At 35.8% G+C, this 21,518-nt stretch overlaps 1 protein-coding gene across 11 annotated transcripts in view; it reads left to right on the forward strand.

Moving 5' to 3' along the window:
• The first annotated feature begins 1,474 nt into the window (after positions 1-1,474).
• Positions 1,475-21,518, forward strand: part of LOC131072806 (protein ANTI-SILENCING 1) — a 69,104-nt gene continuing 49,060 nt past the window's right edge. For 3 of the 11 annotated variants that reach the window (XR_009112752.2, XM_058009066.2, XM_058009065.2), the window contains exons 1-3: positions 1,480-1,920; positions 5,465-5,516; positions 5,775-5,805. The gene's annotated coding sequence lies outside the window, so the exon portion shown is untranslated. Of the gene's footprint in view, positions 1,921-1,940; positions 2,456-2,955; positions 3,056-5,464; positions 5,517-5,774; positions 5,806-6,391; positions 6,626-7,564; positions 7,611-21,518 lie in introns of those variants that run through there. The other 8 variants (XR_009112758.2, XR_009112762.2, XR_009112753.2 and 5 more) reach the window with 8 other exon arrangements.

Consider the following 21,518-nt stretch of genomic DNA (forward strand, 5'->3'; position numbering starts at 1 on the left):
TTGGGCTCGAGAGAATTTCTCCACACGGATGTATGGTAAATATGTAACACTGCCTTTGTTAGGGTAACAATTTTCCTGAGAAGCCTTCGGAATGGTAAAAAATTCCTTTCTTCTACGTGTTAAAGAATTTTCCCGTCTCTTTAATGGTGCCCTAAGGTTCCATTGTGTCCTCCAAACCGGATTAGTTATCATAATTGAGGAAGATGCCAATTCACCTGTATTCCTCTCACTGGTTGGGGGACCCCTTGGAACCCCAACTACCCTTTTGCATATATCATTAAGTTATAAATTAATCAAATTTGCTCCTATAGCACATGATTGAGAGGCATTCAGAATTGCAAATCTATTTGAGGTGCCCACAACATTTTTACGGACCTTATGTAAATTTATTCCACTTTGCCAATCACCATTTATCCTCCCTTGCTTTCGAGGGTGTTTCGTGGGTTTTGCATAAATGAATCTACTTTTCGCATATACATTTGCTACTCTCATTTTCGCCGATCCAACCCTTTTCTAAATATTAATTAAATATTTATTTAACAAATCTATTTATTATATGTTAGCTAAATATTTTTATAATATGTTATGCTAAATATGTAGCAAATGAGATTCAAACGAATTTGATTTTAATGTCAAAGAGTGTACCTCTGCATATCAATTTATATTGAAAAAAATCTCTCTTGTAAACTTGAAGATCAACCTAATAAAAAAAGAGATTGGCATTATATTTTCCTCCATGTAAGTTAAGCTACATATAATTAGATTATATTAATCTTTAACAATTATTTTTAAATTGAAACCTCATTAATTCCATAATAAAAAGTAGATGGACATTTTACTACTTAAACTAATTTATTTTCTTAAACCTTTAATTTTCAACAACATTCACAACATTCACAACATTCACACCTTTTTTTAAACGATAAACAGAAGAAAGCAACCAACCTTTAACCTTCATTTCCCTTTAGCCAAGTACACATTTTTTTTAATCCCTTTTCGAAGGAAATAAAAGGGGTAGGGTTTGAAATCTCCTCTTCCAACTAGATTGTATCCCTCTGGAATAAATTAGGGGTCATTCCTACTTTTCTCTTGTTTCTTCTTTAACGATTAGCAAAAATGTCTGCCTATAAATTCGCTGGTTTTGGCTCCAAAAAAGAAAACCCTTCAGGATTTGGAAGTGCGTGAAACTTATTTTCGAGGCTGTTTAGGTTTTCAATTTACGCTGGAGAGTTTTTAGGGTAATTGATAGAAATTAGGCGGGTGACGACAAAAGATTTTGTAATATTAAATAGCGAATTTGTAATTTATCGTCTGTTTTTGATAGGTTTCTTTTCAAGTTTTCATTTTTTTTTTGAGATAGAGTGGAAAAATATTAGGGCTCTTTTTAAATTTTTTATATAAGGAGAGCTGTTTTAGATGGCTTGGGTTATTTTTAAGTTTTCTTTTTTTTTTGAGATAGAGTGGAAAAATATTAGGGCTGTTTTTAAATTTTTTTATATAAGGGTTTTGAATGGAATTTTGGTGTAGAAAATTCGATAAAATAGACTGAATTGGACTCAAGGGGTTGATTTTTTGTTTGTGTGGTTTATAATTTAGAGGACACGAAGTGATTAAATCCATAGGGTCTGGAGATGGCTGAAACAATTTTGCTGGGGTTTAAAATAATTTTCAACAGTAAGAAAATATAGAAAAATTTAAGTTTAGACCTGTCCTCACGGCAAGTGGTGGTACAATTTCTTTAATATTTTTTACTTATTCATTAAATGTTGTGCACAGATCTTATTAATTTTTTAGGGTTAAAAAAAGATTACCGTGCATTTTAGTATTTGCTGCTATAAAGGTGGTTTGGTTGAAAGCATTCCCGTAATCAGGCACTCTGGAGACAACATTGTAGAGAGGGAAACGGATTGATTTATCCAGGTGAGTTTCTAGAAAATTTCATGCTTTAAGATGAAATGTTCTCTGCAATTTCTCTCTCTATTTTCTGATGACCCAAATTCGCAGTGTTGCTTGAGTTTGTTTGTTTTGACCACAATTTTGTCCATTGTACCTTGCATCCATTTGCTGACAAACAAACCTGTGAGGGTAGACTAATCCTAGTCTGCAATAGTTCCATGGCGGCGTGGATAAAGCGGGAAACTCAAAATTACAGAGGGGTTGCAGCCAAAATATCTGACAAAAAGGGCTACTGTCGAATCTTCCGCAGCTATTCTGCCAAGAATAAATTTTAAGGGCTAACTATATAATATCATTGCAAAACCCTGTATGTATGCAGGGTCTTAAAAAACCATGTAATAACAAAGCAAAAAGGCGTAGGTACATAGAAACTGTGAAATAGAAAGCCGTTGTTGAACATCCAGAATGGACCAGGCGGACTTCATGAGACTAAGGTTCTCCTCCTCTGTCAAGTGGACATTAACAACACCGAGCACACGTCCTCTTCCCAGTTGCGTAGGTAGGATAAGAAAGACCTCTTCTTCAATACTATGAAAACCCTTGGCCAGAACAGAAATCGGGTGGCTCTTTCTCTGGTTACGCAGAAAACTCCTGGCCAAATTAGTCATCGAGTACATTACAGTATCTGAATTTTTAGGGTGAAGGTGTATTAAATTCAATATGCAATGGTGGTTTATTTTCATTAGCTGGCTATGTTTTTCAATTTATAAAATGCCCAAGGAGAATGCCTCTAAGGAATTTAGGATTTTAATTACTCTTTATTGTATTCTGTACATTGGCTAAGCAGATTACCATAAGAAAATAAGACTCTTTTATTGACAGGAATTTCACAGGTCCAGATGTTCATTTTTATCCTTTTACAGAGTCTTTGAGTTTACATGATTCATTTGTCATTTTCTGAATGCCTTTCCAGATTTTTTAAAATAAATCTATTCTGTGCATATACTACAATCATCGCAGTTTACGAGTGACATATCTTAGTGGCATTCTATCAAACAGTTCACTGTGCCCTAAGGCAGGGAGGATGTTGGCAAAGGTTGTGCAACGGCTTTACACCTGTCGATTGCATTTTCTTGAGATTTTCTAAAGCGTTTTCAAGGTATGCATTATGTGCATATCGTGCTAACATGGCATTCCATAAGACCACATTTCTTTTAGGCATTTTGTCAAACAATTAGCATTCTGGGGCCTGATTGGCCTTGTTGCGGTTTGCTCACAATGTCAGAAGCTGCGAATATTATTTCCAATATCTTGCTTCTGCACTCACGCATCCTTTATAGTTCAATTAGGGGTCCATATTGATGGATATGGCATCTCTGAATGACACATTTACTGAAGTTTATAGAATGGTTAGGGGAGTCTGTGTTTTCATTTTAAAGATAGTTTTTTTGTCTTCTTAGCAAAACATTTCTTCTGACGGATGAGTTCAGAATAATTTATCACTATTTTCATTTTCTGATAATTTCACATTCCAGAAAAAGTATTACATAGTAAAACTTTAAATCTTTTTTATAAATATCACTTATGTTATTCTTCATTGAAAAATTTGGGAGTAACACTTATTAATTATTTTAGACAAGCCTATATCGGGTAAGCATCTGATAAAGAAAGTGGTATGAGTACAATTGTTTTGATGTTTTCAATTATATATTTATCAAAATTACAAACTTCTGAAAAGAATTCAAAAAAATCTTAACACTTATTTTTTGGAAAAAGTTATCATGATTAGATTTTTGTATTGTATTGAAATTCCAGTATTGTGCTTGTAATGATTATTTTTCTTTTGTTGAGATCCTAGCTTGCATTTGAGGTTATAAGTATTTTAACAATAACTGAGACAACAGAGAGAAAAGGATGATATTAATAGTAAAATGTTTCATTACAATTTCCATAGATGCAAAACTTAAGTCTCTTAATCCATGATCATAGACTACCCATTTGTCCATGCTGATTACTACATCGATTAATTTATCACTCCTATTCAACACTTTCTTCATGTACATTGGTATCAGCTTACAGGGCCTTCATCTTAGTAGTTGTGCTCTTGACAGAGATGGATTTCTATGCATTCAAAGCTTTGGTGGAAATTTGACTGCAACGTTTTTTTTTGTTTTTGAGTCAAATTATATGTGTGATATGAATACTAGATCAATATTTGACAATTAGGAAATATTCATTCATCATGGAAATAAGTTTTTGAAATCATTTGAGACAAATGTTTGATAAATTTGGATGATTCAGGTCTAATGTAACAGTAATTCATTATATTTTTGCATAATTTAATGGTGACCTAACATCACAGAAGCAACAATCATTCAAACCATTGTCAAGTTCAGAATTTCGCTCATTATGGACTAAATTTTTAGAAAGGAGTGAGTGCTCTAATACTGAGCTTAAATAGTACCATTTGAAAAAAAAACTTCCAAAAGAAGGATTACAGAAGCAAACATTTGAGTTCATGAAATGCACTAACCATGCATTTGTTTGCTTGTAGAACAGAAAATTTATGCTTCAAAAACATTCTTAATCCCTAATCAAACTCAAACAGGTAATATTGAGAAGAACCACTTTTCCCTAGCTGCCAAATTGGTGGGGTATCCTCTCGTACTCTTCATCTATCTTTTGCTGCTATATATGGATCATTTTGAATAATATGATGTTTTATATATGCTTGCATGTCTGCAATCTCCCTAGGTTATCATATCCTAGTTCCTCTGTATTCCTGTTAGCTGCATTTCTTATAAAAAAAGAACATTCAAGTTATAACTTTTTGAATTTCCTTCCGAATAAGATCTCAATACCATAAGTGTCTTCCTTTCTTCCCATCTTGATTCTTTGGTTGGTAGAATAAAATTCTAACCTTGCATCTAAATCATTTGACAAAGGCAAAAAAGGGACATGCTAGATAATTTTATAAATTTCAAGTAACAGAGTACTTAAATATTTTTAACAAACACATTTGGGATGATAAATAAGTCACATTATTCTGATTTAACTTTCAATAGTTTTACTTCAATATTATTGAATTATGGTTGTGTTTTTAAGCATTTATTTAGTTAAAAAAATTATAATGTTGATTTGAGTTGTAATTGTATAATAGAAATATAAGATAATTAATAAAAAATAAAAATATAATTTTTTTTTTCATGAAAATAATCAAATATGAGAGCTAGTTCTTTAATTTAATCTTTAATATTTATATCTTGAAAGGATGTTTTAAATTACTAAATTTATGCATGTACTTCTATCTATTTAGTGTTTACTGTTTTATAAGTTTTATTAGCATTTCATGTTCACATGAAAATGAATAAAAAAGCATCTTGTATAGAATTTAAGTTGTTTTGAATTTAACAGGTTTGTTTTTTATTTTACTTAATTTTCGAGGGCGCTGTTGAAAAGAATTTTAGAAATTTGTTGTGTTAATTGGGAAGATTTGGAATTCTGATTTTTAAGCAAAAACAAATATTTTAAGATGAATTGACAATGTAATTGTGCTTCTGTTTTGCAGGCTATCTTTTGCACAGGGCAACGTTCTAGTTTCCACACACTTATTGCTCAAGGTGAGTAATGAATTCTTAAAGTTGTTCCTTGTTTAGTTCTTCAAACATAATTGCTTTGTTCTTTGTGCATCCATCTGTGGGCTTTCTTGCTCATTTTCATCTCCTTCGATTGCGATTGTCTCATTCAACCTATTCAAAAGAGCTATATTTCTGCTACTATATATGGATTATTTTGGGGAAGATTTGAAATTTTGATTTTTAAGTAAAAACAAATATTTCCAGATGGATTGACAATATAATTGTGCTTTTGTTTTGCAGGCTATCTTTTGCGCAGGGCAACGTTCTTAAGGTGAGTAATGAATTCTTAAAGTTGTTCCTTGTTTATTTCGTCAAACATAATTGCTTTCCTCTTTGTCTACATTCCATATTTCTAAGTTGGCACTACTACAAATACAAAGTTTCTTAGATTGGTTAACTAGTTTAGTAAAATGCTTGCAAACACTAGTCCAAACAAACAAAATGCGTTAGATAACCCAATTATAGTAGAAACATACAAATCACATGACCAACAAAATATGATATCAATTGATGAGGCTTTAGACAAGGTACATTGTTTTTTAATTGATTCATTCAACTACAAAGTTGGTAACTGCTTATTTGACACAATACATGTCTTGCTTCATTGTAGATATACACCTAATGAACTACGTAATGGTCTTGTGGACCATTTCTTACATTGTCTTCACGAAGGTTGTCCTGTAGCTTTGAAGTCTTTTAAACATGAATTACATCCAACGATACTATATGATTTGCATAATATACATGACAAAAATACATATCCATGTAGAATGAGACTTTTGGCAACAAAAATCGATGCCAATGGTGAAATTGGACTTTGGGGTGACACATTTTGTGTCCACTGGTTAGCACGTTGGTTAAATATACCCATATGCATTTGGTCCTTGAAACACAAAAAAAGATATTTGCATTTCAATAAAGATGCATGTCATGCTCCAATATCAATTCTTTTCCATGACACAAATCCAGCTGCTGGACATTATGAGCCTATCTTTTCAAGGATAAGCACATACAATTGCAAATTGCAGCGTGTATAAAATAAGTTTGCCATTTCCAACAAGATCTTCATTCACTACGCACTACTCCTCAAGGTAATGCTAACTTTCCCAAACACATCGATATATCTTGTAACTTTTTACACCGCCATGACGTATGCAAATGTACATATATTTCTGCAAGCTATTGTTTTATGTGCCTTAAAATGTGATTTTCTGAAATTCTCTCTTGTACTATAGCTCATAGCATTTATAACATGATTGTCCACGATGATTCCAATCAAAGAGATAGGTGCATAACAAGACTCAAAATTTTTACTTTACGGACTTATAAAACAGTTTATTAACTTTCTTTTTGATGCTTCAACTATTAATACGATGCTGATTTCAATTTTCAAAGTTGGTACATGGTTCCATAATCAGAAGAGCTAAATTTTCCTATATGACTTGTGTTGACATGGGAGAAAATACTTACATAGATTAATACTGTTATTTTGTTCATCTTGCTAACCATAAAATAGACATTTCATGCTGAAGAACAGAACTGCAACATCATTTTTGTTCCTTCAATTTAGTTTGAACAGCTCCATCCAACTCCTCATTGTCATGATAATTAAAAGGGAAAGCGAGAGGATTAATCTTCAATAAGCTTCCTGAATCCCTTTTCGACAATGTACACATCAGATTGAAGTTCTGTTGGAAGGAATAATATAAATTTTATATTTTTAAAGGATTATTTCTGTATATGCTTAATGATTCTTATTGTTTTGCTTTATGGTATTTGCTTTATTGTTTTGCTTTATGGTATTTGCTTAATGATTCTTATTGTTTTGCTTTATATTTTCAATCGGAAGGGTTTGATAAAATAATGTAATGTAACTTGACATAGGAATAATGTCTACAATGCATATTAAAAAAATAAATAAAAAAATATCTACAATGCATATGTGATATCAGCATTGTTCATGTACATTTGCACATTTCACTTGCTCTCCAACTTTAATAATTAATATCTTTATTTTGTTAATTTTACAGGTTCCCAAATGATTACTACAAACATTCGACGCCATGCTTGCTTTTTGTAAATATAAATGTTGTCCAATCTTTACCTGTATCTAGAACAGACACAACGTTGCCTATGATACTTTTCAAATTGCCATTTAATAGTACTTTTCAAGACTCGTTCATAGCAAACTACAACTAGTTATCATTTTTGTACCCAGTATCAACTTTCAACTATTTTCCAAATTATAAAATATAAATACAAAAACCTTTACGATGTCAAATCCATAGCATGTTTTAATAGTATATAATTTATGTTACAGATTATGCATGTATACTCCATTCTTTTAATACTTAAAATGTTTAGTGTACAATTTATTGCTTCACTTTTCTCCACTGTATGATGCTCACTTAATGAGTTAAGATTTGGCGAAATTTTCACTATATTTGAATTTGACACACGCAATTCTTAGTTTTGACCATCTCTAGCACCTCTGGGTGCTGTCAGCTAATAAATTCTAATAAATAATAAACTGAACACATTCAGAACATGCACAAAATACCTGTACGCTACCCCTAAGTAATTAATATTACATTTTTATAAATCAGTGATTGTGTATTGGAAGTTTCATTTAACTCCAATATCCCTATATCAAAGACTTAATTGAACCACAAAATGCACATTATTGCCTTTATTTTCCACTCTCTCCTGCAAAGTCTTTACTCTCCATTCTCTATCATCCATTCTCCAATCCAATACTTCATTCCCCCATCACTTGCAAAAGGCAGGGACCATAGCTCCATCAGAGCTCTTGTTATATATGATTATGTAAAATGATATATTTCTTGGCACATCTATTCATAATGTGAGATCACTGCATTAGTAGATTATTTTAATTGATACATATATTCGGTCGGGCGCGTAAAACAAGGTGTTAGCATATGGTTGGGGAGATGGTGCGCTGGGGTCCTATGTTGATGTGAGGCCTTTGAACAAGTCCCTTTTTTTTGGTTTTTCTTTAGACTAGCTCACCATGAGCTGTTAATTGGATATGTTCATCTCGGATAATCTTGGTTTTGTTTTATAACTTCGTTGTGGAGTTTCTTTTTGTTTGACATTTCCGTGATCCTGTAACGTCATAGGCTTTTGGCTGATGACCAGCTGGGTAGGGCCAACTTTATTGCGCTGAATTCAGGAAGGAAATATTGAAATTTTATTGTTTTACTTTATGCAACTACTGCTTGATCTGGTAATCTACTAAGTGTAGTCAGCAGATCATTGTGATTGTCTTCCATTTGCCTCCAAATACATCCGTTTTGGGTAATTTATTTGTGGCCTAGCTTTTTAATCGAGAATCTCAACAAGTTTAAGCTGGTGTTTGAGAAACCTTATTGGCATTTGTGTGGACCTGCCAATCTACACTTGGTATGTGTAAGGCCTCTAGATTTACTTTGTCAAACCTTGAAAAAGATTGATGGGAGTGACGGAGGAATTATTTATACATCGGGAAAGTTCACACGGTGGACGTGGTACTATCTTATGTATGTTGTTTCATTACCAACGAGTGAGATGCTTTTGGTAAGGGAGCCAATGACAACATACAATTTAAAGTGGAGGGCAGAGGCATTGATCAGCTTGTAAGGCATACAACAATACAGAGACTTTGTTGTAAATTTACAAGTCTGCTAACCAGGAATGTAACCCCATTCGTGAGCAGCTACTAAGATGAAGTCCTGCGAGGGATGGTGATATGATGTGTGAGAGACCATGCAAATGTTTGACATTCTAGCCTTCTGCAATCAGCGATTGGGAGAAATTTTTAGCATGATAGTGCTGGAGGTTGAAGAATGGTCCAGCCATTTCAGCGGGCAGTTAAGCACCATGTGTATTAAAGATTGAAGACCTTTTTGGTGGATACTGTGCAGTTATTTATATTTCTGAGTTTTTGTTTTGTAATTTAGAATGACATCATCTGTAAAGTTTGTCCGTAATTGCAGATGCATATTTTTGAGTTTAAAGTAATTCAAATTAGTGAATGCTTAATGTTCTGATACATTTAAATTGTTTTGAAATTGTTTTTTATATTAAATTGGTGCTTGTAAAAGTATTGCAAATGGGCTCAATTTTGTTAGCTCTTTATGGTCTATTATATTTCATATATAAAAGTCTTATTTAATAGAATGTGGTGTATTGTCTTCAATTAGATGAGACATTTCAAAGGGCATCCTCCTGCAGAAATGGCAGCAGGAGATGGGCTTCTGACTCTGAGGTCCCTATGACGTCCCCTGCCTGTTGCCATTCAAAACCAATATATTTTTTAAAAGGACTTGCATGCTGTAAAATCTGCTTTATAGGATTATGCTGATATTCTGATTTGTTACTTTTTTTTTTTTTATATGTAAAGCACCAACTGAAACAGTGAATCAAAATTGAAACTAATAGAACTTGTTACTGAAATCATGTATTGGCTGAAAACAACATCAAATTCATTTACAATGGCATTGACCCAAATGAAAAGAGCTGGTTATAGTCCAATATCACCCTTATCATATAAATATACTCAGATTTGAGAAGTTAGTACTCACATTTTCAAGCGTAGATGTAGACATGACTGAAAATAGATGAACTCTCAACATCAATGATATTCAAGAATGAAACACTAGAGGAGTAATCTTGCAGGAACTCAGTTAAACATCTTCAAAATGCATCATAAACCAGATTTGAGTAAGGTTGCATCATTGATGATGGTGGTTAAAGATCAAAGAAATGGGACTCAGACTCGGCAAGGTCGAATCGGACTCGGACTCGGGACTCGGAGTCAGACTCGGTTGGACTCAGGAAAGTGAAAAACTCAAGACATTTAGAGATTTTTAAAGATTTAAAACTTGTTTCATGCACCCTTTATTGAATACACCTTAAAGACACAATAATATCATCAAACTCGGCTCATTTGATTACATACACAAGTATACATCAATCACTTAAGCATAAACGCAAATTGTAGCTCAAGGAAATAACAAACATAAGTATATAAATATTGTCAGATGTATACAATATTACAATTGTCATGAAATAAAAAATCCATGTCATCATATGATCATCATCAAACGTTCCACACAAATACCAAAGGTAAATACAACTACAAGCCTATGGCTCAAAGGAACGTGCACCCTCTCGCCCTGGCCCCTTGAGAAGGCATTTAAGGTAGCTCCTGGATGATTCCACAGCCATAGTCGCTCGCCATGACACCATGCCATGCTCACCAACATTAGGAACATCTGTGTCACTATCAGTATCTCTTGTCTCTGCTCGTGCTCTCTGCTCCTCTGTCATGGCTACACCGGCAACCTCTATATCTACCAGGTCGATCCAATCAGTGTCATCATCACTAAAGATAGCTGCAGGATCTGTTCGACTCTCATTGGCCCACTCTGCTTTAGGATCAACCTCATCTAGAATGATAGGAGAGATGTCAATTGATGTATTCTTTCTCATTCTCAGGCGGAGGTTGTAGTGAACAAAGATGAGATCATTCATCTTTTCCCCAGATAATCTATTGCGCCTTTTGGAGTGTATGTGCTCAAACATACTCCAATTGCGCTCACAACCAGATGCGCTACATGGTTTGCTCAAGATGTGAATGGCCAACTTCTGAATATTTGGTGTCATTGGGCCAAAAAAGCTTCACCAATGATCTGAGTTTGAAATGAGAAAAATAAATAAAATCAGTCTCACTCGTGAACTCATTTAACAAGTTACAATATACAATAAAACTAAAATGAAGCCTTACAATTTATTTTTACCTGGCATCATAGTTGTCCTACCGTCTTTGGCGACAAGATGAGAGAAGGTCTCCCCTTGTGCATCCGAGAAGAACTCTAGCTCTCGAATAAGCTCTATCTGAGTAGTACCAGCAGGTCCCATCTTCTCCATGATCGAGTATAGCCCATTAAGGACCTCCACATCAGCCTTGAAAGAAGGGATAAAATGGAATGCCGGATTCAGATAATAAGCTGCTGAATGGTTGGTCCTATGAAGCTGATGATGCCATCTCCTATCAATGATCTCCCAAATGGGACCATACTTGGTCTCATCTCCTCCATAGACGGATTTGATGCCCTCCTTCGCCCTATCCATGCCCTCATATATGTAGCCCATTGTGGGCTTTTCTCCATCCGCAACTCACAACAAAACCACCAAGGGCTTAACAAACTGCAAAATTGAAAATATTGTGTAATTTAGAAAAATGAGCAAATAAGAGAATATATATAATAAGTTATAAAACATAAAGTTAAATTGTAGAATTTATAAAAAATTTACCTTCACTATCTCATCACAAGGGACCCAAAAGTCTCGCTCATCAAAAATGCAGTTTGCCATATCTTTCCCTACAGGGGTGGCAGCATAGGATGAGGAAGAACACTCCTCACCAACAATCATACGTCTCAAGGCTGACTTAGAGCTAAGCATGGACTACAATGTGATGAAGTTTGTGGCAAATCTTGTGAATTCTTGGACGAGCCAACTCCTTCTGCTCTGTGTATTGTCTCATAAGAGCCAACAACCATGAATGATTATATACAAATTTGCACACATTTCTCGCCCTTTCTACACATCTCTTGACCCATGGGAGTTTTCCAATATCCTCCAACATGAGGTCAATGCAATGGGCAGCACATGGAGTCCAAACTATAGATGGGTGCCTCTCCATCAATAGTCTACTTGTAGCAACATAATTTGTTGCATTGTAATTAATGGAGGTACAAAATAGTAATTAATTTGCATACAAATTTAGTTTGTAATCAAAAGTTTACCCGCATCAACATAATTTGCTGCATTGTCGGTCACCACCTGTACCACGTTCTCTTTACCCACCTCATCAATCACCTCCTCTATTTGCTCACAATGGTAGGTGGCATTCTTGCAATGGGCGGAGGCATCAATGGACTTGATGAAAACGGTGCCCCCTGAAATAAAAAAATAAAGCTAGATCAATGATCATTCAATAAATCATTAAATAAAAAATAAAAAATAAAAAATAAAAAATAAAAGACTAAATGAAACTAAAATTAATCAATCACCTGCAGAAGAAACAAGAAAATTAAGGAGAGTTCTATTTTTGTTATCCGTCCAACCATCAGTCATGATGGTGCAACCTTTAGTGCTCCATATTTGGCGCTGTTCATCTAATTCCTTCTTCACATCATTCACCAATCGAGACAAAATGGGTCCCCTCAAATCACTCTCAGTAGGGGCTTTGAACCCTGCCCCGCATATGGTAAGGGCATCAACCATTTCTTGCCAATAAGGAGACCTGTCACAAATAAATTCAATGAGATAAGTCGAGTATGTTCTATGTATTATGTAGTATGTACGAGAAAAAATAAAACGAAGAGAATCAAAGTATACAAATTAAAACAATCAAACATAGAAGATAAAACATTCACCTGGTTGTAAAGAATGGAATACCGTTGTAGATCCAAAACTTGCCAACTGCCATTTTAGCGGCGTCATGGAGCTCCTTGTTCCAACCCATGCCCTCAATTGACTGTTGGGACCCAGGAGTAGTGCGAGGCACAAAGAAGGTATCCAACCAAGATTTACGAATCCTAGGTCCAATGCTAACACTCCCACTACAACTACTAGTGCTAGGAGCATGAGAAGTGGCTGTGACACTGCCACTTACAAAAGTAGAAGCGGAAGTACTAACAATAGCAAACTGAGTGGGACGATATGAAGGTAAGGAAGAAGGGCCTCCAACACAACCTAACTGTGTCCCTCTTCCTAAAGTTGCCTCTCTCCCAATGGCTGCTTGATCCTCCTTTTGTTTCTTTTTCCTTTCAATTTCCTCAACCATTACATAACAATCACGTACGGCCTTAGGGAGTGCTTTTAGGCATGGTTCGGCATAATGTCCACGCACACCAGAAATATGGTATTTCAGTCTATATATACCTCCATGGAATATTGTTTTGCAAAATGTACGTTTTGTTTGCCCCTTTCCTTGCCCTGGAAAATCCTCATGATATTTCCAAGCAGGGTCCTTTCTAATGGGGGGTCTAGAAGCTGAAGTAGACATTGTAGGATAGGTTTGTGAAACTTGAAATTGAGGCAAATAATAAAGTGAAGTTTGCTGCAATAAAACATTACAAATACAAAATGAAATTAATACATACATTCCAAAAAACTAAGGTAGAGTTTTGTTGATGTGTTTTTATGCACATGCGAACACAGAATAAAATACCTAAAGGGTACCTTATCCTCTCTTGAATAAAGCCTCCGAATGCTGAAGATGTCGCGAAAAGGATCAATCAGGATGACTTCAAGGTTCTTGTATGTAGGTTCTCTACTCGTGGATAAGCTCTTTGTGGTATGATGTGATTTTGCTGGAATCACAAGGGGACTTACACTTGACGACCTAAACGCCTGTTTTGCTGGAATCACAGGATTTCACTGGCTTAGATTTTGAAAAAAGGAAAAAGGACAAGGGCGAGGAAAGGATCTAATTCTGATACTAAGAATGTAGGAGCAATGAATGATCTTTGATGAAATTCTAACTAATCTTGTTTTGACATCCTAGGACCATCTCCTCAAGGTTAGTGCGATCTTTGGAGGAAAGCTTTATGATGTTCAGATCATCACTACAGGCATAGACACCATCAGGTTGATGCATATCAGTGAAGAAGTGACAATTGAAGTTAAGCTTAAGCTGAATGATTCCAGTTGACTACACAAGGCAAGTCTGCAATCAACAAATTGCTAGTAGTATGGAAATACAAATTTCACCATCGATCAAACACATTTCTTCCACTCATATAATAACATGAAATCAAAACTGAGAAGTATAGAGACCATGCAAATTGTTGAATCAACCCATAGATTTCACCATTTCTTCAATGAAGTTTTACAAGTCTTTTACAACATCTTGGCAACAATCTTTGCCTTCTCTCTCTACTCTACTCTAATTACTATTCTATCAACTGACCATCCACTATTTCTAACTATTCACCTTCTAACTACTCTCTATTACTGACTCCTATTCCTTAACTATTTTCTATTAGCCTTTACAAATGAAGAGCCGGGGCTTATATAGTGCCCTTAATACAATTCAATGGCCAAGATTCTACAATGAAAACCCTAATTAGGGTTTGTTACAGCAAACTCAATTCTGACCAATGAAATAATTGTATTAATTGGACACATGTCTTCTCTGGAATATTTGACCAATGGATAGCTGGGGTAGGTACATCGAAGTTTGTGCCACCTTTAATGAGTTAGGTACACTGAATCTGGACACACTGAGGTGGACCAATCTGACTGAAGGAGTGATGACTAGGATGCCACCTTGTCTGATACTTGCAACTTGGTAGATATCCAATTCGATGCTGAAACTGTTTGCTTCTTCAACGAACCCTTGCTTTGACTTCTTTTGTCTTTCATGTGTAGGATGATGATGTACCTCGCCTTGGAATGCTAGATTGGAAGATAGATGGAGAAGGTCGTCCTTAATGAAACTGGATTGGAGGAGGTCGCCCTTGTCGATGCCTTGATCTTCCTTGATGAGAGTCCGCAAAGTGGTTGATCTTCCAACTCCGGGGTCTCCATTTGATGCCTACACAAAAGATTAAAGTTAGTCTTTGAGCATCAAACCTTAAAGCATGAAATTTAAGACCTTTCAAGAGTATAACTTAAGATATTAATTTGAAAAAGTCATGATAAATCAAGAATTATACATTTTCAAATTAATTATGAATGGAAATTGGATTTTCAAGACTTAGATTTTACAAAATTACAATGAGATCACAATAAGTCTTGAATAAGAACTTCAAAAAAAATGATTCTTCATACCTCCTCCTTGAATGCTTAACTACAAAACCTTGAAAAATGATGAAAGAAGACCGGATTTTGATGGACAAGGCTTAGATTATAGTCCTCCCTTGGATGAATTACGCCTCCATTAGCCTTTAAAATGAATTTCACCTTTTTTAACCTCCAACACTTAGTAAATTCTGGAAATTTGCCTCCAACACTCAGCAAATTCTGGAATTTTAGCCTCCAACACTTAGCAAAATTTCGCCTTCAAACACCTTCCAAAATCTGGAAATTATCCTCCAGCTTGCCCAATTTCGCACCTTCAAATAGGCTCTTTGAATTCGCATGAGAGATAATGCAAGAATGATTTGAATTTGCTAAAGAACCTCTCCCATTATATAGAGCGCTCACCTTGATTCTTGTTGAGGCCGACTTGACAAAAGGAAATAAAAATGAAATAAAACCCTCCTTTTTGAAGGATGGCCGACTTAGCAAATTAGCTTTTTAAAATAAGATAAAATCCCACTTAAAAGGAGGCCGACTTGCTTGTAAAAGCAAATAAATGTATTGGAGCGCTCACCTTCATTTAAAATTTGAAAATTAATTTCAAGGCTTCAAAGGTGGGTTTTTTTTTCATTTGTTTAAAGGCTTAGAATTTAATTAATCAAATTATGAATGCCTTAATTTATGCGAACTTGCTTTAGTTTTCCAAATGTGTCGAACTTAGCAATTTTGGGGGATTTGAGGAATATCAATGTTTGATTAAGGCTTCAATGAAGATTGACAATAATTTCGCCCTGGACCCTTAGCAAGGGTCAGGAGCGATTTTTCAAATTAGGCCTAAATTTCACCTTAGTTCAATCATTAAACTCTTTCAAGGTGATCTCCAGGATTCATTCACCTCCATAACTGGGCTAGCTCATCAAAAAATTGGAGGAAACATTGCATTTTTGGGAATTTCGCTCTGGACTCTCTGGAAGGGTCAGGAGCAAAATTCATAATTGGGCCCAAAATGTTCATTTTCTAAAAATCACAACCCCTTCAAGGCATCTCAAATAGCATTTTTCACCGAGGTCCAGGCTTAGTTTGATTCAACCTAGGAGGAAAAAGGTGGATTTAGGTTTTTTCGCCCTGGACCCTCTGGAAGGGTCAGGAGCGATTTTTCCTCCTTGGGCTTGCTCTTTCATCATCTCAACTTCAATCCACTTCTGGCAAGGCAAAGTTCCTCTTCTTTCACTCCATCCAAAGCTTGGTTCGTTCCTGCAAGGCAAAATAGGGGATTTTGAGATTTTCGCCCTGGACCCTCTGGAAGGGTCAGGAGCGATTTTTGGGTTCTAGGCATATTTCTTCATGCTTTTAACTTGAAATCACTTCTAAGGCAAATAACATCATGCCTCCCTCCCATCCAAATCATGAATAGCAAGATCTTGTCTTAATTTTGCAAAAAAAAGGGAAGAACTTGGAAATTTCGCCCTGGGCCCTCAGCAAGGGTCAGGAGCGATTTTTGCAATTTTGACTAAAAATCTTCATCTTTCCAACTTGAAACTCCTTTGCAAGAGAGGTTCTCATCTTTCATCATGCTTTTGACACTTCATTTCAACCAAACCAAGCAAGAAAGCCTCCTTCTAAGCCTTTTCGCCCTGGACCCTCAACAAGGGTCAGGAGCGAATTTTGCAATCTAGACTCAAAATGTTTCATTTTTCACCTTGAAACCTCTTTGACATTCCAAAACTAAGCAAAAACATCCCCCATAAAATTTTCGCCCTGGACCCTCAAGAAGGGTTAGGAGCGAATTTTAGGTTTTCAACGCAAGGGTTAGGAGCGATTTTTGCAATTTTGACTAAAAATCTTCATCTTTCCAACTTGAAACTCCTTTGCAAGAGAGGTTCTCATCTTTCATCATGCTTTTGACACTTCATTTCAACCAAACCAAGCAAGAAAGCCTCCTTCTAAGCCTTTTCGCCCTGGACCCTCAACAAGGGTCAGGAGCGAATTTTGCAATCTAGACTCAAGATGTTTCATTTTTCACCTTGAAACCTCTTTGACATTCCAAAACTAAGCAAAAACATCCCCCATAAAATTTTCGCCCTGGACCCTCAGGAAGGGTTAGGAGCGAATTTTAGGTTTTCAACAAAGTCCTTCATCTTTTCAAGTTGACACTTTCTTAGGTGGGTAAAGAGAGATGTCCTTATTTCACTCATGTTCAAAACTTGATCTTTTTTCACTGCAAAATAAGGAAAATTCAAAATTTCACCCTGGGCCTTCAGCAAGGGTTAGGAGCGATTTTACCTTTGTTGCCCAAAATTCATCATCTTTAATGCTTTCCAACCTTTCAAAGGCAATAAGAATGTCCAAGCTTCCCTCCAAGGTACCCTGCACATCACAATTTAGCCAAAATTAGTGAAAAAATAAGCTCCAATAAGATTTTCGCTCTGGACCCTCTAGAAGGGTCAGGAGCGAAATCTTCATCCTAGGCCAAATTGCTCAATTTTTTAGTTTCAAATCATTTCACAAGACAAGGTTAGATCATTTTCAAGGCCAGGAACAAGGTTTCGCTCTGAAGTTTATAATGAATTTCGCTCTGGACCCTCTGGAAGGGTCAGGAGCGAAATTCCTAATCTTGGCCAAAATCCATCATTTTTTTTAAGGTTTTCAAACATTTCCAATTTTCCCTTCAAAATGCCTTGCAAGTCAAAATTTGGTCAAATAAGGCAAGAAATGAGTCCTAGGTCGATTTTCGCCTTGGACCCTCTGGAAGGGTCAGGAGCGAAATTTGACTTTTTGAATTCTCCGTTAGGATCATTTTATGGAATATAACATTTAAGTATAAGTGACATTTCCTTCTTATACTTTAAGTTATATTCCATATATACTTTCAGGATGTTTGAGAGTGGTTTTAGACCTCCAGGAGCTATATTGCAAAATCTAGTTTTTGGAGGATTTTCAGTTTCCAGACTTAGTCAAATTTCAGGATCAGGACATTCTAGACTTGGCCAAATTTTAGGATCAGGATTTTCAGACTTAGCCAAATTTCAGGATCAGGACATTCCAGACTTCATCACTCACCAACTTGATCTAACTCGAGCAGAACTTGCTATCTAGGTGATCCCCCTGGCGACACTCGAAAGCTAAAGGCTAAGAGACAAAACCCTAAAACACCTAAAAAAACAAACCCTAGAAAGCAAAAAGCAGGGGTCCCCATTTGCAATGGGGCGATGTGTGAAATGGTCACAATAGGTTTGTAATTTAAAAAAAATAAAAATTGTAGGGTTTGTCAAACCCTACTTTAAAAAAAATAAAATTACAAACCCTACATAGTATAACTACATACTACATGCTACATACAAAGTTACAAACATACAAAAGATTTTGGAAGAAAAGGTAAAACTTTCAAAATAAATGAATAGAAAATGGAATTTTTGCATACAAGAAACAAAAAAATCTTCAAAAAAACAATCTTTCCTCTTACAATAAGCTTGAAATGAGCTGCAAACTCTTCCTATCCAATTCTTGATGCACCAAATCTAAACACAATGCAGCCCCAATGTGATAAATTGAAGAAAACTTGAGCTTCCTCCTCAAACACAATGCAGCCCCAATGTGATAAATTGAAGAAAACTTGAGCTTCCTCCTTGCTGGTTTTTCTTCTATGCCCCGTTGTTTTTCTTCCCAACTCACTTTACTTCTCCTATTTTTGCAAGTGAATGAAATGAAGTTCACTTTTAGGGGTTAGAGATAACTGAAAAAAAAAAAGGGACTTGAAAAATCTATTATTATTATTATTTTTTTTTGACTTTCTTTATGCTAAATGCCGGCCGAGTTTGAGGCTTGGGACTCGCCGAGGTTTGCGAGTTTTTGCCAAACTCATCAACTCGGCGAGTCTGGTGAGTTTGCTCGCTAGACTCGGCCGAGCTCGAGTCCGAGCTCCAGAGACTTGGCGAGTGTGTCTCGGACTCGGACTCGCCGAGTTTGGCGATTTTCTAATCTCTGTTAAAGATTTTATAAAACCTAGGAAGCTGATTCTTTTCATATCTGAATCATAAACAATTATAGAGTTCTATAATCCTGATCTGACCACAAGCATAATTGTTGGAAACCACTGAAATATAATAGTTGACAAAATTCATCACACCTGAAATCATCATAGTAATCATCTAGTGTGATACTCCAATGGTATGACTGCCCTTGAAGGAGTACACCAGCAACCAAGGAATGTTAGCTGGGCTATGGAGGGTCGTATGGCCAGTTTAAGGCTGACAGCATCCACAAATCAGTTCCAAAACCCTGAACAAATATTCAGATCTGTCTCAATTGAATTCACCACCAAAGGATGATCAGTGATGCTCCTGAAATAGCTGTTTTGAAGATGAGTGCTGCAGTGACATGATAGCAGCAACATGGAACCTTCAAAGTACCGTAGCCTTCAATAAGTCATTGTAGTGGCAACTATAAATTTAATTTTTTATTCTCAAAGCCTCAACAGATCAATTTATTTGTGATTACCCAATGTAATCACCCAAAATTCGAAACAAGGGTTCTTATCTTTGACCCAACATGTGGAATCCAAGCGGGATTTCGTCCTTGGATTCCCTAGATTGAGCAAAGTTATTAATGGACGGTTTTTCTGGCTATAATCAAATCAAGATAGGTCCAGAGGATCAAGATAGAACAACGTTCACCTGTCCTTGGGTAACGTACTATTGGAATGTCAGGCCTTTTGGCTTGAAGAATGCTGGGGCGACTTATCAACGAGCAATGACAACAATCTTTCATGATATGATGCATACCTTCATGGAGGACTATGTGGAGGATTTACTAGCAAAGTCATTTACCCGGGCAGAACATCTATACATATTAGAGAAAATATTTGAAAGATTGGAGAAATTCCAAGTCAGGCTCAACCCTAAGAAGTGTGTCTTCGGGGTAACATCAGGAAAATTATTAGGCTACATTGTATCATAAAAGGGGATTGAAGTAGATCCAGCAAAGGTATAGGCCATTATGGAGATGCCACCTCCCAGGAACATTAGCCAACTCAGGTCTCTACAAGGGCGACTCCAGTCAATCAGGCAATTCATAGCCCAACTAGCAGATAAAAGCCTACCATTCAATCATCTGCTACATAAGAACATACCATTCAAATGGGAAGCCAAATGTGCAGAATCATTCTATCAGATCAAGCAATATCTAATGAACCCACCAGTTCCGGTACCACCAATAGCAGGAAAGCTGCTCATTCTCTATGTATCTACTACCGACATATCATTGGGGGCACTGTTAGCACAAGAAGATCAACAAGGCAAGGAACGAGCTATCTATTACATCAGCAGGACATTAAATGGCTATGAGCTCAATTACACATTTATTGAGAAGGCCTGCTTAGCTGTGGACTTCGCCTCTCAAAAGTTCCGACATTACATGCTAGCTCACACAATCAAGCTAGTCACAAAGATTGATCCTCTCAAGTATTTGCTTAGCAAAGCAGCTCTTACTGGCAGATTGGCTAAATGGGTCCTGATTCTCAGCGAGTTTGATATTCACTACTATCAAGGGACAAGTAATTGCAGATCAACTAGTTAGAGCACCGCCTGAAGATTGGATGCAAGAGGTAACTTGATCGATGATATCCTAAATGAAGATATGCACCTCCTTGATATACCTTTTCAAATTGGGCCCTTGGGTCATAAATTTTCCTCCAAGATATAAAAATACTTCATATTTGTTTATTTTTATTTTGTGTGTTCAAAAATACTTTTATTTTAATACTATTGTTTAAAAACACTTTTTGTTTTAATTTTAATATTATTATCAAGTTGCCCTTTAAATTAGAGATTACTGTGTTTAACTTAAAAAAATATTATTAATTATCTTAATTTGAAAAAAGCGCACATCACTTGTCCTCAATTTGCTTGCCCACAAGTAATTAAGTCCATAGAGTCAAGATCCTATACTTTCTCAAATACTAACATGCCAACACTAAGAATCATGTTATGCAACTTATGAACTTTGACTACCTCCAACAATTTGGCCTCAAACTAATGTGCATGACTCCCAACAGCATTAATGCAATCCCTAGATTTATACTTCTCTACCTTTGACGTGGATCAAGAAATATTAGCTTCTAACCCACAACTTGCTCCTCTTTGATGTGATGACAGATGATGCTTTCTTCCC

The sequence above is a fragment of the Cryptomeria japonica genome, chromosome 2 (genome assembly GCF_030272615.1).
Source record: "Cryptomeria japonica chromosome 2, Sugi_1.0, whole genome shotgun sequence".
In the NCBI taxonomy this organism is placed as follows: Eukaryota; Viridiplantae; Streptophyta; class Pinopsida; order Cupressales; family Cupressaceae; genus Cryptomeria; species Cryptomeria japonica.